The sequence below is a fragment of the Mobula hypostoma genome, chromosome 28 (genome assembly GCF_963921235.1).
Source record: "Mobula hypostoma chromosome 28, sMobHyp1.1, whole genome shotgun sequence".
Lineage (NCBI taxonomy): Eukaryota > Metazoa > Chordata > Chondrichthyes > Myliobatiformes > Myliobatidae > Mobula > Mobula hypostoma.
The window spans coordinates 16,138,321-16,153,526 of NC_086124.1; the positions used below are offsets into that span (position 1 = coordinate 16,138,321).

The window sequence follows — 15,206 nt, forward strand, 5'->3', positions numbered from 1 at the left end:
TAAGTTCACACTGGGGAGAGGCCGTTCACCTGATCAGACTGTGGGTTGGGATTCGCAGAATTTTCCGCTATACAGAGACACCAGCGAGTTCACACTGAAGAGGGACCATTCACCTCCTCTGACTGAGGAAAAGGATTTCCTCAGTCATCACAACTACTGGCACAACAGTTAGTTCACACTGGAGAAAGACCACTCGCCTGTTCAGACTGTGGGAAATGATTCACTGAGACATCTGACGGACTGACACAGCAGCAAGTGCAACTGCTCTGAATGTGGGAAGAGTTTCACTCCCTCATCCCAGTTTGTGGCACAATGACAGAGTACCGAGTTCAAACTGAGAAAGGTTTAAATTAGCTGCATGTTTGATATTTAATCATTACAGTTGTTGAATCCAGAGTGCTGCACTCATTTCTACGCCTGGTCCCTGGGCATGGGAGGGATTTCTTCTGTTAATGTTTAATCGGAGTGGATTTCCTTATTCTGGATCTGACAAATAAATCAGTTCTATTTTAAACTCTGTCTCGGATCTTTAGTGAATCTACAACACACCCAGTGTACAGTAGGGAGACAACTCAGCTCAGTTACGTCCCTGCTAGTGTTTCTGTTCCACAACAGTACACTTTAATACATTCCTGCTGTTCATCCTCTTTCCCCGTGTTAATGGGTTCCTAACAAAGGTTTCCCCTGTATTTCCTGCATGACTTTCTGAAGGCTGAAGAAGACAACGATCAGACTGCACTTATGTCTCACGTGTTCTTCATCCCCCAAACTTCTTGGCTGAGGAAGACCGACATTGGTAGCTAACATATTCCTCTCCTGCTCTTGTCAATGTTATGGCACAGTTTTACTACTTCTAAAGTGCTGTGTCTCACAGATCTGCGTTGATAGAATACAGCACGGTCCACTGAAGTCTGAAAGCAGAATGGGGGACCAATACTTGTATGTTCATTGGAACAGGATCAGAAACCAGAGGCGCGTCTCCAGATTTGCAGAGTATGGGACTCTGGACGGTGGTCGGGGTAAGAGCGTATGACGTGGAGCAGGGAAACAGAGCAAGGAGCTTGACAAGGAATGACAGAGTAGCAACATTTGGGAGCTGATTGACAGAGAAAAGAATTAGGCTGATTGACTGTTGACACAAACAATGCCTGTTTATGTTGAGTGTATTGCTTGTGAGGGTTTCTGTTACATTGTTAAGGATAACAGGATGATTTGGTAGGTGAATACGTGGCTTGAGGAACTGGTGCAGGGGTTTGCATTTATCGATTATTGGAATATCTTCTGGGGAAGGTACAAACTATATAAAAAGGATGGGTTACATCTGTACACGAGGGGTCCAACATCTTTGCGGTCAGATTTGTTAGAACTGTTCAGAAGCGTTTAAACTAATTTGACAGGGGGTGGGATTCGGAGTTTAGTGCTGAGGATGAGGTAGTTGGTTTACAAACCGAGACAGTTTGTAGGCTGATGATAGTGTAAAATTGCATTCAACAGGATGATTTGCAGTGTCGAAGTCGGACTAAATCAAAAAGAGTCTGAAGGTGTTATATTTGATTGTGCACAGTGTACAGAAAAAGGTAAATGAACCTGTAGCAGAGTTATATATATACACACACACACACACACACACACACACACACACACACATATATATATATATGTTGTAACTGGGTTTGCTGTCTGGACACGCCCTTCTGCTGACTGCCCCTGTGGCTCCTCCCACAGACCCCTGAATAAAGGCGATTTCTCCTTGCTCCTCCTCCTCCTCAGTCCAGGGGCAGGCACTCAGCATGCTGGAAGTCACATTTTACTGCGAATAAAAGCCTTTCTGTATTTACCCTACTTCCAGTCTTTTGGAATTATTGACGGTGCATCAGCTCTGTTGGTAAGAAAAATGTAATTGAGTCATTAGAAGGAGGTGACATAGGCTCAGAAAGTGTTGAATCATTATGGGTAGAGCTCACGCTTTTCGCTGAGAAATGGCAGATGGATTTAACCCAGATAAATGTAAGGTGTTGCACCTTGGTAGGGCAAATTTAAGGAGACAATAACGGGAAGATCCTTAGCAATGTTGCTGAGCAGAGGGATTATGAGATCCAAGTTCATACCTCATTGAAAGTGGCAACACAGCTCGAAAAAGTGTTTAAGAATGCTTAAGGAATGTTTGTTTTATTAGTGAATGCATTGTGTTCAAAAGTCAGGCAATTGTGTTGTAACTTTATAACACTCTAGTTAGGCCACACCTGGAGTATTGCATGCAGTTCCGGTCGTCACACTATAGGAAGGTTGTTGAGGCTTTGGAGATGGTGCAGAAGAAGTTTACCAGGATGCTGCCTAGTTTAGAGAGTTTGTGCTAGCAGGAGAAGTTGGATACACTTGGGTTGTTTTCTCTAGAGCGCAAGAGGCTGCTGGAGATCTGATAGAGGTACATACGATTATGAGAGGCATAGATAGAGTGGACAGAGAGTATCTGTTTCCTAGGTTTGAAATGCCTAACACTAGAGGACATGCATTTAAAGCTGTGAGGGGGTAGGTTAAGGGGGGCTGCGAGGGGTAAGTTTTTTACTCAGAGAATCGTGAATGTCTGTTATGCATTGTCTGGTATGGTGTTAGAGGCAAATACATTGGAAGATCTTAAGAGACATTTCGAAGGGTACATGGAGATTAGGAAGATGGAGAGATATAGACAACGTGTACGTAGGAGGGATTAGTGTTTGCGTGAATTTGATTTGCTTTTTAGCTGGTTTGGAACAACATTGTAGGCCGAATGACCTGTGTCTGTACTGCACTGGTTTTATGTTCTATGTTTATGTTCCAGGGTAGAGTGAAGAAACAATCAAATGGAATTAGCTGTGGATCTATTGTGCTGCAGGCAAAATGGAAAAAAAAATCCAAGTCAGTTCTCAGGCAAGAGTTGATATGTTTTGTTTCCAACTTCTCAAAGTACTTCATCACGGTGGGTGTAAGTGCTGCTGGATGATAGTCAACGAGGCAGGTTACTACGTTGTTCATCGGCAGCAGTATAATTGAAGCCTGTTTGAAGCAGGTGGGTACCTCAGACTACCGAAGTGAGAGGTTAAAGATCTTGGTAAATACTCCAGCCAGTTGGCCTTTATTATTCGGCCAGTTACACGGTCTGGGCCAGATGCTTTCTGTGCGTTCACTCGACCTACAGGATGGCCTCACGTTGCCACAGAGACTGAAATTACAGGGTCACTGGCAGCTGTGGGAGTTCGCGAATGTTCCTCGATGCTTTGATGATCAATAAGAGCATAGAGGCATTGAGGTCATCTGAGAGCGAAGCCTATTTGTCACCTATGATGCTTGGATTCACTTTGTAAGAGGTGATAGAATTCAATCCCTTCCGAAGCTGTTGAGTATCCTTCAGTTATTTGAGTTTGATGGAGAATTGCCACTTCTGGAGATGATACCTAAAACTCATGTATCTCACTTGGTCATCGGACTTGAATGCCATTGATCTGGCCTTCAGCAGTTTGCAGATCTCATAGTTCATTCACGGCTTCTGGCTGTGTAAGACTCTGAATGATGTTGTGGGGACACACTCATCTACAAAAAAAAATATAAAATTCTCAGTTTTAGTTCTTGGATAGATTACCTAAAATCAGAAGGGTATGGACAGAGTAGGCCTGTAGGTCTGGAATGCATCATTCCAAGCAGTCATAGAGGCAGATTCAATCCTAATTTGAAAATCCACACCACATTTTACACTCAAAATTAACTCGAAGAAAATATCTGATTCAAGTTATTTTAATCACAAATGAAAAACTTTCCTTCAAAGCCGAAAAGCAAAGATATTATTCATAAGCAGTGACTGCCTAGATGGCCATTTTGAGGCTCCTCTGAGATGTCTCTAGCTGAATTCTAGAATCGTAAGTAGCCTTTTAATTTGGATTAGACCGTTCAAGCACACAAAGACCAGAATTTAATCATTCCATAGACAAAAATAATAATGCAAAGCTTTTTATCTGTCTTCCCGGTGGAACAATCCCCATAAATCTATACTTCAGGATGGGGAGAACTGGAGTTCCATGAACCATTTCTCATGGGGGGGGGGATGGTGAAAGATGGAGAAGGTCAGCAACTTTAAATTGCTCGGTGTTATTATTAATACTGAACACTAAATGTATTCTCGGCAAATATAAGAAAGAAAAGGCGTTGCATGATTTTAATCTCGCAAATATTTCTTATCAAGAATAAAGTTTATGGAAATAATTTGGAAAATGTGCAGCTCAAGTGAGTGATGGTTGAGTTGAGTTGGTCTCTAATCTTCGAAATTCACTTCCAAACGCTTTGTCTCCACACGAGGAGACATGATCAGTGCGCTATTAATTGTGGTATGATCTCTGAAAACTTGGCCTTATACAGTATACCTAAAAATCAGCTGATTGGTCGTTATTTCAGAAACTCAATTATGATGTGGGGAGGAAATCCCGTCACTGATTGGTTGCGTGTCGAACTTTATGCGTTGTTGTTTGGAATTTTGCCCTCATTCGCTCATAAATAGGATCGATAAGGTCCAGCAGCGAAAGAGATCTCTACTTCCTGTTGCTCTTGCAGTTGTTGTTCAGATCAGCTACACATGTCAATCCAATTCTACATCTATGAAATGGTGAACTGCACCACTTCACTTGTTAGTATAAAGCTGATGAGACATCTCCTGCTGCTGTTGTGCAACCACACGTGGTGTTGTCAGCCACCTGCAGTATCACAGAACTGAACTGGAGTCTTCATCCCTGTTCTCCCCGGAATGTGCAAGAAGATCACAGATATTGGAAAAGAACAAGTCCAGAGTCAGTTTTATCTGAGCCAATTAAAAGAAGCGGGGTGTATGCAAAGTGGCCATTGTGTGAGCGGGCTAATTTTAGAGTGGCCAGGCTTCAGTGAGAACAGCCATAGGCAAAGTCATGTATGACCACTTGTGCTTGAGAAGTTGGAGCGAAAGGTATAACAAGCTCAAGGAGAAGATGTTGAATGGATAACTTAGGTGAATGAGAAACTCAAAGGTTTCAGAGAAGGCACAGGTGATGACAGGTAAGCGTTTTTAATTGGCTGTATACCCTTTATCCTTAGTTCAGTGTGGGCAGGATGGTTATGGCAGTGGAATGCTCCTCCTGTGAGATATGGGATTTCAGGATACCTACAGTGTCCCAGTTAACTGTAGGTGCAGGACATTCACCTAACTTCTGATTGACAAGATCAAGGAACTGGAGCTGGAGCAGAATATACTCAGGACAATCTGACATGCTGAAAACCTCATAGATGAAACATTTACTGTGATAGTCACACCCAGACTGTAAGTTTCAGATAGTAGATATGTGACTACCAGTAGAAGTAAGGGGAGTTAGCAGTCAGTGCAGGGTTCCTCAATGGCCATTTCCCTCCGCAAAATATGTATCCTTTTCGATATTGCTGGGGGAGGGGTGACCTGTCAGGTCACTGTAGTAGCAACTTGGCCATTGTCACTATGGCTGACTCGGATTCCCAGCAGGGAACGCTAAGGCCAGAAAGTGTGAGAGTTTTTGGAGACTTAATAGTAAGGGGGACAGCATCAAAGAGATGTCATGTCTCTTGGTCATGTATCGAGGTGGTATTTTGCCTCCAAGTTGCTAGGGTCCAAGATATCACAGAGCAGCTGCAGAATATTCTCATGGGGGAGGGTAAGCAGCCAGAGGTTGTGGTGCACATTGGAAGAAAGAGGGAAGATGTATTGGACAGTGAGTTTAAAGAGTTGGAAAGAGACTGGAAAGCAGGACTTCCAAAGTACTAATCTCTAGATTACTCTCTGTGCCAAATGCTAGTCAATGCAGAAATAGGATGATAGTACAGATGAATGAGTAGCTGAGGAACTGGTGTAAGGAGCAGGGTTTCAAGTTCTTGAATCATTGTACAAGAGATATGGACTGCACTTAGACTGGAGGTGCACCAATATCTTGGCCGGTAGGTTCTTTAGTGCTGCTCAGGAAGATTTAAACTAATTTGGCAGGAGAATAGGAACTAGTGCGCCAAATCAGAAAGTGTAGAGATGGAGAGGAAGGTAGATGCCGGGGACAGTAAAAGTAGGGTGGAGAAAAGTAATAGATATTTGATGACGGATAGTTTGAAAAGTTGTGACTTTTAGTGCTTGGAGTATTATGGATAAAGGTGATGAACTTAGAGCATTGATATGCATGCAGATTAAGGAAACGTGGAAAAACAATGGGATTGTTGTAATGGGGAATTCAACGTGTCGGCAGAAGTTTCTTTGGTCATTTGTTTAATAATATAATTAGCTCAGCACAACATTGTCGGTCGAAGGGCCAGTTCCAGTGATATACTGTCCAATGTTTATGATTCTGTCCTTTCTCACAATACCCTAAGTGCTGTCTGACCAAAGCTTTATAGAACCTCAGCATTACATTCCTGGTGAAATGTCACATCGTGTAGAGAGTCTCAGCCTGGAACGTTAACTGTTTATTCCTTTGCCGACATGCTGCCTGGCCCACTGAGATCCTCCAGCATTTTGTATGAGTTACTCTTGGTTTCTACCATCTGCAGAATCTCTCGTGTACAGCATTATATCCTTGATTTTATATTCTAGTCCTCTGGAAGTGAATCTTAACATTGCAATTTACTTTCTTACCACCAATTCAAGCTGCAAGTTAAACTTTAGGTAATCATGGGTGCTCCAAGTTTCTATACAAAACTGATTTCTGAATTTCCTAAACACAAGAGATCCTGCAGATTCTGGAAATGCAGAGCAACACTTAACGAAAAAAAAAAAAAAAAAAAAAACTGGAGGAGCTCAGCAGGTCAAGGAGCATCTGGTGACATGAATAAATAGTCAACTTTTCAGGCTGAAACGCTTCTTTAGGACTGAAAAGAAACATGCCATAATAAATAGGTGGGGTGGGGATCACGACCGACTAGAAAGTAACTGGTGAAACGTACATGAAACAGTCCATGTTCCAAGCCAAGTAATGCTGCCCATCTCATCTTGCATCACATCGATGACTGCATTGGTTCTGCTTCAAGCACCCATGCTGTGCTCATCAATATCAGGTAGCAATGGGAAACAAGGGAATTACAGATGAACTAAATATTTATTTTGCATCAGTCTTCATTGTAGAAGAGATTAATGGTATTCTTGAAGTTCGAGAGAGTCAGGCACATAAGTTAATGCAGTTGCTACTGGAGGGAGAAGGTACTGGGGGATCGGGAATGTCTTAAGGTAGATAAGTCAACTGAACCAAATGGTTTGTTAAAGAATTAGCTGAAGAGATTGTGGAGAAATTAATAATGATCTTTCAAGAAGCCCTAGACTCTGGAATAGTTCCAGAGGACTGGAAAATTGAAAATATCATTCCACTCTTTAAGAAGGGAGGGAGGCAGAAGAAAGAGAATTATCGACCATTTAGTCTGACTTCACTGGTTGGGAAGATGTTGGAGTCCATTGTTAAAGATGAGCTTTCAGAGTACTTAGAGACACATGATAAAATATACCAACGTCAGCAGGGTTTGATAAAGAGAAATATTGCCTGACAAATTTGTTGCAATTCTTTGAGGAAATAGCAGGCAAAGTAGACCAAGGTGAGTCAGTAGGTGTTGTTATATTTTGATTTTCACGTTGCTGAACATGAGGCTGCTTAAGAAGATAAGAACCTATGGTATTACAGGAAAGGTGCTCATATGGATAGAAGATTGGCTGATGAGCAGGAAGCCTAATGGAGGCATGGGAATAATGGAGGCCTTTTCTGGTTGGCTGCCAGCGGATAGTGATTTTCTGCAGGGTTTGGTGTTGAGACTGCTCCTCTTTACATTATCTGTAAATGATTTGGATGACAGAATTGATGGATTCGTGGCTAGGTTAATGGATAATACAAAGATAGGTGGAGGGGGAGGAAGTTTTGAGGAAGCAGGGAGTCCGCAGAAGGACCATTCTCTACCATTAGACAGATTTAGAGAATGGGCAAAGAGGTTACAGATGAAATATAGTGTATGGAACTGTATGGTCATGTACATTCTTAGAAGGACTATTTCTAAACGAGGATTCAAAAATTCAAGATCAAAAAGATTCAAAAATCAGAGGTGCAAAGGGACATAGGAGTACTTGTGAAGGATTCCGTGAAGGTTAACTTGCCATTTGAGTCAGTGGTCGGAAGGCTAATTCGGTGTTAGCATTCATTTTGACAGGACTAGAACTTAAAAGTAAGGATGTAATGTTAAGGCTTTGCAAGACATTGGTCAGACCGCACAGAGTATTATGACCCGTTTTGGGCCTATTCCCTAAGAAGAGTAGTGCTGGCATTTGAGGTGGTCACAAGAATGATTCCAGGAATGGAAGTGTAAATGAATTTTGTGCGTTTGATGGCTCTGGGTCTCAATTCTTTGAAGTTTACAAGAATGAGGGATGATCTTATTGAAACCTCTCGAATATTAAAGGGCCCAGATAGAGTAGATGTGGTGAAGAAGTTTACTGTAGTGAGTGAGTCTAGGACCAGATGGCACAACCACAGAATAGCGAGACCACTATTGAGAACAAAGGTGAGGAGGAATTTGTTTTGCCAGAGGGCAATTATTCAGTGGAATTCATTGTCACAGACAGCTATGATGGCCAAGCCACTGAGTATATAAAAAATGGGATATGATAGGTTTTTGATTAGTCAGGATGTCAAAAATTACAGAGAGAAGGCAGAAGAATCTGATTGATTCAGCTACGATGAAATGACGGAGAAAGATTGATAGACTGATTGGCCTATTTCTGTTCTTATACTCTAAATCAGGGATGACCAACCTATGACACATGTGCCAAAAATGGCGAATTGGTTGATTAGGAGTGGCGCATTGCATCCCAGTAATAATAATAAAAAAGTAAGCCTACTCATGCTAAAAGTATTAACCAAAAACCGATTTATAGAAAAAAAAATCTATACCAGGAATTCAAGTAGGTTAGAGCTAGAAATGGGTTTTACCGAGAATAAATCTGAAACTTAGCAATTATTTTTAGCGATTTTATTATTTAGTGCACATCTTTTGGCGAATGTTATCTTCTTTCACATCAATCTGTTTTCAATTTTTAAAAAATGTTCAATGAGTCAAACTAGGAATGAAGGACTTTTGTTCTGCAGTCGTTCCATAACTGTTCAATACACGTTTGATACCTGTTTGATCCTGAGGCGCCAGCGGTGCGTCCCAGGTTTTTGCCAGTCAGTTTACAATTGACACTCCTGTGCTGCGAAGTGATGCTTTGTTTGTCCTTTGTGAACATTTGCAGTTTTGTACTTTTTCGAATATTAAGCCTTGTTTTTACTGTGCAGTACACCTATCACAGTGCAAAAGAAAATGAGCAAAGGAAAAGCAGAAAGTGATAGTAAGTGTGAATTCAATGAACAGAGGGAAAATGAATTCTTATTTACAGCAGGTCCGTCAGGAAAACAGCTGCGCATTGTTCGTGAAAACAGTTTCTCCAATAATAGAAGACGTGATCTCAATAGACACGATAAAACACAATACAGTATCAGACTGAAATAGAATGAAATCTGAAGCTAGTTCTTGGGTCTGAATTAAGGAAAGAATATGTGATTAAGAAAAAAGGAAGAAATCAAAAGAAGACAAAATATATTTGTTAAAAGTCTCATGAAGGTAATTAATGTTTATCGTGTTTTTATATTTTTTTATTTTAGTACAGCACAGTACAGGCCCTTCGGCCCACAATGTTGTGCCGAGCCTCAAACCCTGCCTCCTATATAAGCCCCCACCTTAAATTCCTCCATATAGCTGCCTAGTAGTCTCTTAAACTTCACTAGTGTATCTGCCTCCACCACTGACTCAGGCAGTGCGTTCCACGCACCAACCACACTCTGAGTAAAAAACCTTCCTCTAATATCCCCCTTGAACTCCCCACCCCTTACCTTAAAGCCATATCCTCTTGTATTGAGCCGTGGTGCCCTGGGGAAGAGGCGCTGGCTATCCACTCTATCTATTCCTCTTATTATCTTGTACACCTCTATCATGTCTCCTCTCATCCTCCTTCTCTCCAAAGAGTAAAGCCCTAGCTCCCTTAATCTCTGATCATAACGCATACTTTCTAAATCAGGCAGCATCTTGGTAAATCTCCTCTGTACCCTTTCCAATGCTTCCACATCCTTCCTATAGTGAGGTGACCAGAACTGGACACAGTACTCCAAGTGTGGCCGAACCAGAGTTTTATAGAGCTGCATTATTACATCGCGACTCTTAAACTCTATCCCTCGAAGGATAACACCCCATAAGCTTTCTTAACTACTCTATCTACCTGTGAGGCAACTTTCAGGGATCTGTGGACAGGTACCCCCGAGATCCCTCTGCTCCTCCACACTACCAAGTATCCTGCCATTTACTTTGTACTCTGCCTTGGAGTTTGTCCTTCCAAAGTGTACCACCTCACACTTCTCCGAGTTGAACTCCATCTGCCACTTCTCAGCCCACTCCTGCATCCTATCAATGTCTCTCTGCAATCGTTGACAATCCTCTACACTATCTACAACACCACCAATCTTTGTGCCATCTGCAAACTTGCCAACCCACCGTTATGTTAAATCAATATATCACGTAAAATGCTTAATATGTCTATATTAACGTCTTTTTACAAGAATTGAATAGGGGTACAAGAGTTGTATGGCGCATCTGAACTCGTGCGTGAAAAAAAAAATTGACGCGTGGAATGTAAAAGGTTGGCCACCCCTGCTCTATACTATACATTTATAGAAGACTGTCAAAGTTTTTGATGACATGCCGTATCTTCGCAAACTTCTAAGAAAGTAAAGGCACTGCTGTGCTTTCTCTGTAATGGAGCTTGCGTATTAGACTCAGTACAGATTTTCTGAAAAAATAACATTCAGAAATTTAAAGTTGTTGACCTATGATACTCTGGCTCATGAGGCTTCCTCCTCCTGAAGTCAATGGTCATCTCATGAGTCTTGCTGATATTGAATGAGAGATCTTTGCTGTGGAACCACTGATCCATGTTTTCAACCTCACACCTCTCAGCTGAGTTATACGGCTGTCGTTACATGCACATGCGGTTCAACTCGTTGAGTGATTATGCAGAAAGGTTGACGTTAATAACTCATCTTCTTCTACTTTAGGTCAGGAACTTATCAATCACCCCTGCTGTGGACCACTTTCTGGAGGTCCAAGACACCGATTTCCACAAAGAGGGGATCCGTATGCTCCACGACCGCTGGACTGAGTGTGTAAAGGTAGGAGGGAACTATGTTGAAAACTAAGTGTGTTAGGTTTCCGAAAATTGACTCCGTTTACGCTAGGCCATGAACTTATCAATCATCTCTCGTAGTTTCGTCTGTGGCAGGTCATGTCTAACCAATCTTATAGAATTTTTTGACGAAATTACCAGGAAAGTCGATGAAAGCAAGGCAGCGGATGTTGTCTACATGGACATTAGCAAGGCCTTTAACATGGTCCTCGCGGATACAATGTGAGTGGATCCCAGAATCAGGCGGTTTAAGTCTCCGTACCGGCATCAGGACCTAAGCCAGTTATTGCCATGCATGTGCGTACGGTACCTTTGAGAAATTCAGAATTGTTTTCTCTGACGCTCAGTAATATCACCGAAAGAAGTGATCCCATATATCTGACCCGAGACGTCCTGCCGTTCAATTTTTCACCTATTGAGTAATGTTGCGCGTTTCCCACATTGTGCTCGTTAAAACCCATCTGCCGGCTAACGCATTTCCCTTTTCCCTGCGTATTGCCACCCTCCCTGCACACATTAACACCTGTTATCAGCAGCTCTGGGCAACTTTATTCCTTCATCCTATTGATAAAAGAACTTCACAACAATCCTCAGAGTAGCAGATTTCTCCAAACTCACCAAACCGTCAGCACACATTTACTACTGTTCTCTCTGTGTAAGTGGTGACAGCCCTTCAGCAATTATGAGGAGCTGGTGGATCTGCCACTGCCTCCCGGCTGGTTATCTATGAATTGAAGCAATGTTCTGAAAACGAGCGAGCTGTGGTGTCAGCAGGAACATATATCATGCATGCAGACTATTTTGGGGTGAGTCTCTCAGTGCAGTTTACTTTGTTTTATCTCATCTTGACAGTCTGAATCTGAAACATCTCCCTCGCTAGCAGACGAAGAAGAGAAGTTAACGCAAGTGAACTATCACTATTACAGTTGCTGGATAGCGCGAGGGCTCCGTGGCTTAATTGGTCAAAGCGCCTGTCTAGTAAACAGGAGATCCTGGGTTCAAGTCCCAGCGGAGCCTTTAAGTATGGGGTGAATTGCTATGTGATGCAGGCTCCTGTCAGGAAAGCATTACACTTTACTGAGCATAATGCCGCAAAAAAAGAAATGGAACAATAGTACAGTGTATAAAATTCGTCAAAACCGGTGCAGGTCTGGTGGTGGTGTCTGCGGAACAAGAAACAGGACGACGGTTCAAATAGATTACATGTCCGATTGCTTGTTCTCCTTGTTAGTGCGTTTTTACAGTGTAAGGCTTACAAAGTGCGGCCGTGATCTACTTTATGAACATGTTATGATCTTACTGAGAAACGATTTCACACTGCGTTTCAAAAGTCTTTCCTATTGAATAGTTCGCTGCATGTTTCAAGAAATCCGACAGATGGCGTTAATAAAATGAGCTAGATGTTAATACTGTCCTGACGAAGGGTTCCGGCCCGAAACGTCGATTCATCGTTTCCACGGATGCTGCCCGACCTGCTGAGTTCCTCCAGCGTGATGTGAGTGTTGTTTTGATCACAGCATCTGCAGATTATTTTATGTTAATACTGCCAATTCATTTACATATATATGATATATACTTTTACACCCGCTATGTTCGATAAACAGAGGCCACGAATCCCAAGCATCCACAGCATACCCCGCCCAATCTGGAGTGTTCTGCAGTCCAACAGTAATATTCTTGCCCTTGAACATAGTTGAACATTTTGTTCTGTAAAGCATTTTGGAATTCAATGCAACAAAAATCTTCGTGGAAAAGAACTAACAATGGCAGTGGTGGGATTCGAACCCACGCCTCCTTGGAGACTGGAGCCTTAATCCAGCGCCTTAGACCGCTCGGCCACACTACCACGTTTTTAACCATTACACAGTGACGTGTATTTGTTGACCACCTCAATCTTCAAAGAGTTGTGTCATCTGATTGAATTTTGAAACATTCTTCCACACACTGTGCTTGAGACTTCATGCATTTTCCATTTTCCAGCCCAAAGCAGGCCACAGAGAAGAGTGGTTCAGATCTCAGTGCGAGTATTTTCAGTATACACATGCGGCATCAAGGTTAAATATTCACATTTCGAGCAGATGCAAAGAGTAAAATCACTCCATGTCGACCTATCTTGTTACATTCAAAGCCCTTTGCAAGTGTACTCTAAAAAGTTGCAAGCTTTTCATTCACATGAACCAATCCCCGTTTCCGCACCTTAACATTTCAATTAAAACACTCACATTGACAACGGTTCTCGAATATTTATACTCAACCCTTTCTCGAATATTTAAAGCCGTTCCAAAACACAAACATAAATCTCTAATGTGAGCTGAAACAGATTTTATGAAGTTGTTTTATGATTAAATCGTATTGTCTTGCATTTCTGCCGGGTTGCCCTCCAAATGAGAGTTTTTAATTTGAAAAGTAATGAAGATTACCATCCTTAAACAATGCTTATGGCGGGAGTAGTTACAAGATAAATTGTGCACGTGAGTTTGTGAGGCGTCAAGTTCCAGGTTCTTCCCTGAACCACAGAAAAAGCAAACATTTGTACACAGCAGCAGGAAGAAGACTACCCGGCTCTGACGTTTAATTACGTCATGGCTGATCAGATTGTCTATCCAACAAATCATTTCCACCGATCTTGTTAACATGTGACTTTTTATTAATATTTTTTCTCGTCATGTGATAATACAGGACTCTGTCTCCTCCGCATTTTTCCTGACCAATACCACGGGTGACCATGCGCCGGGTAAAATGCGATCATCTGAATGGCGTATTCAGTGAATGACTCGATTACTTCAAACCATATATTGGATTTTTAGATTCTCCGCTATCACGTGACGTCATCCTCAACTCGAAATTCTGGCCGAGTTTATCATTGTAGCGAGTGCAGAGAAAATGCCGTCTCTGGAAACAAAAACCTTTTTACTCATACTTGATCACTCATCAGTAGAGGTTCAACACGTTAGCATAGCGCCTAAGAGCCCACAGGCACCGGCTTTAGTGCAAAAGGCAAACTTCCTGAGGATAAACCTGCAATTTATGGGAAAAAAAAACTTTCCTGCGCTCTCCTTCTTTCTTTCACGCAGCAGCATCTTCGGTCTGATCAGAAAATGTCGCGTGCCCTTCCCCTCGTATAGAGGGCCGGGCGACGCCGATCTTCTGCAGCACCCGCGCCGTTCCGGGAAAGATCCTATGAGCAGTTTTCCGCCTAACAACCTTGGAAGCACAGTGCCATTTCCTGCACTTTGGCCGCAGCGCTCGGGATTCCTTTGCAAATGTATCACTGCTTATGGTTGCGAGGATTTATATTTTCCTCATGAACCTCCAATGAATTCATCTGATTGGAATGACATTCTCAAATCGCTCCACGAACCAGGCATCCTGCCGGAACATTTCTGCGAAGCTTCAGATCGCACGAGCCGTTGCTTGCGGTTCTTCTTCATTTAGTAATGTTTATTGGCGGTTGGAAGACCAACGTGAAGTGCAGTACCGATACCTACAGTATCATACAAACACGCCATATTCTTTTCTTCCAGAAAGTCTTCCATCACCATCCCATTCACATTCGTGTCACTATAACCCCACTTAGCACGAGGACCATTAAAATCCCTTGATTATTAGCAAACAAACTTTTAGCATTCCTTTGTAAGATTAAAAAGAGGAACATAGAAGGAAAAGAGAAAAAAAAGTAAAGCAAAAGAAGAAAAAAAAGTTAACACTTCTCTGACCATTAACAACACACCTTTTCAGTCTGGGTACATCAAAGTTGCTGGTGAATGCAGCAGGCCAAGCAGCATCTATAGGAAGAGGCGCAGTCGACGTTTCAGGCCGAGACCCTTCGTCAGGACTAACTGAAGGAAGAGTGAGTAAGGGATTTGAAAGCTGGAGGGGGAGGGGGAGATGCAAAATGATAGGAGAAGACAGGAGGGGGAGGGATAGAGCCGAGAGCTGGACAGGTGATAGGCAA

The 15,206-nt window shown here is 42.3% G+C and overlaps 1 protein-coding gene, 2 non-coding genes and 1 pseudogene across 3 annotated transcripts in view; 2 read left to right on the top strand and 2 right to left on the bottom strand.

Annotated features, from left to right (window-relative positions):
- Positions 1–15,206, top strand: part of LOC134338864 (histone H2A type 1-like) — a 597,857-nt pseudogene that overhangs the window by 518,253 nt on the left and 64,398 nt on the right.
- Positions 1–15,206, bottom strand: part of LOC134339082 (histone H2A type 1-like) — a 318,239-nt gene that overhangs the window by 248,123 nt on the left and 54,910 nt on the right. The gene's annotated exons all lie outside the window — the stretch shown is intronic.
- trnat-agu (transfer RNA threonine (anticodon AGU)) lies at positions 12,195–12,268 on the top strand. The gene has a single exon. It is a non-coding gene; the product is annotated as a tRNA-Thr (tRNA).
- On the bottom strand, positions 13,016–13,097 carry trnal-aag (transfer RNA leucine (anticodon AAG)). The gene has a single exon. It is a non-coding gene; the product is annotated as a tRNA-Leu (tRNA).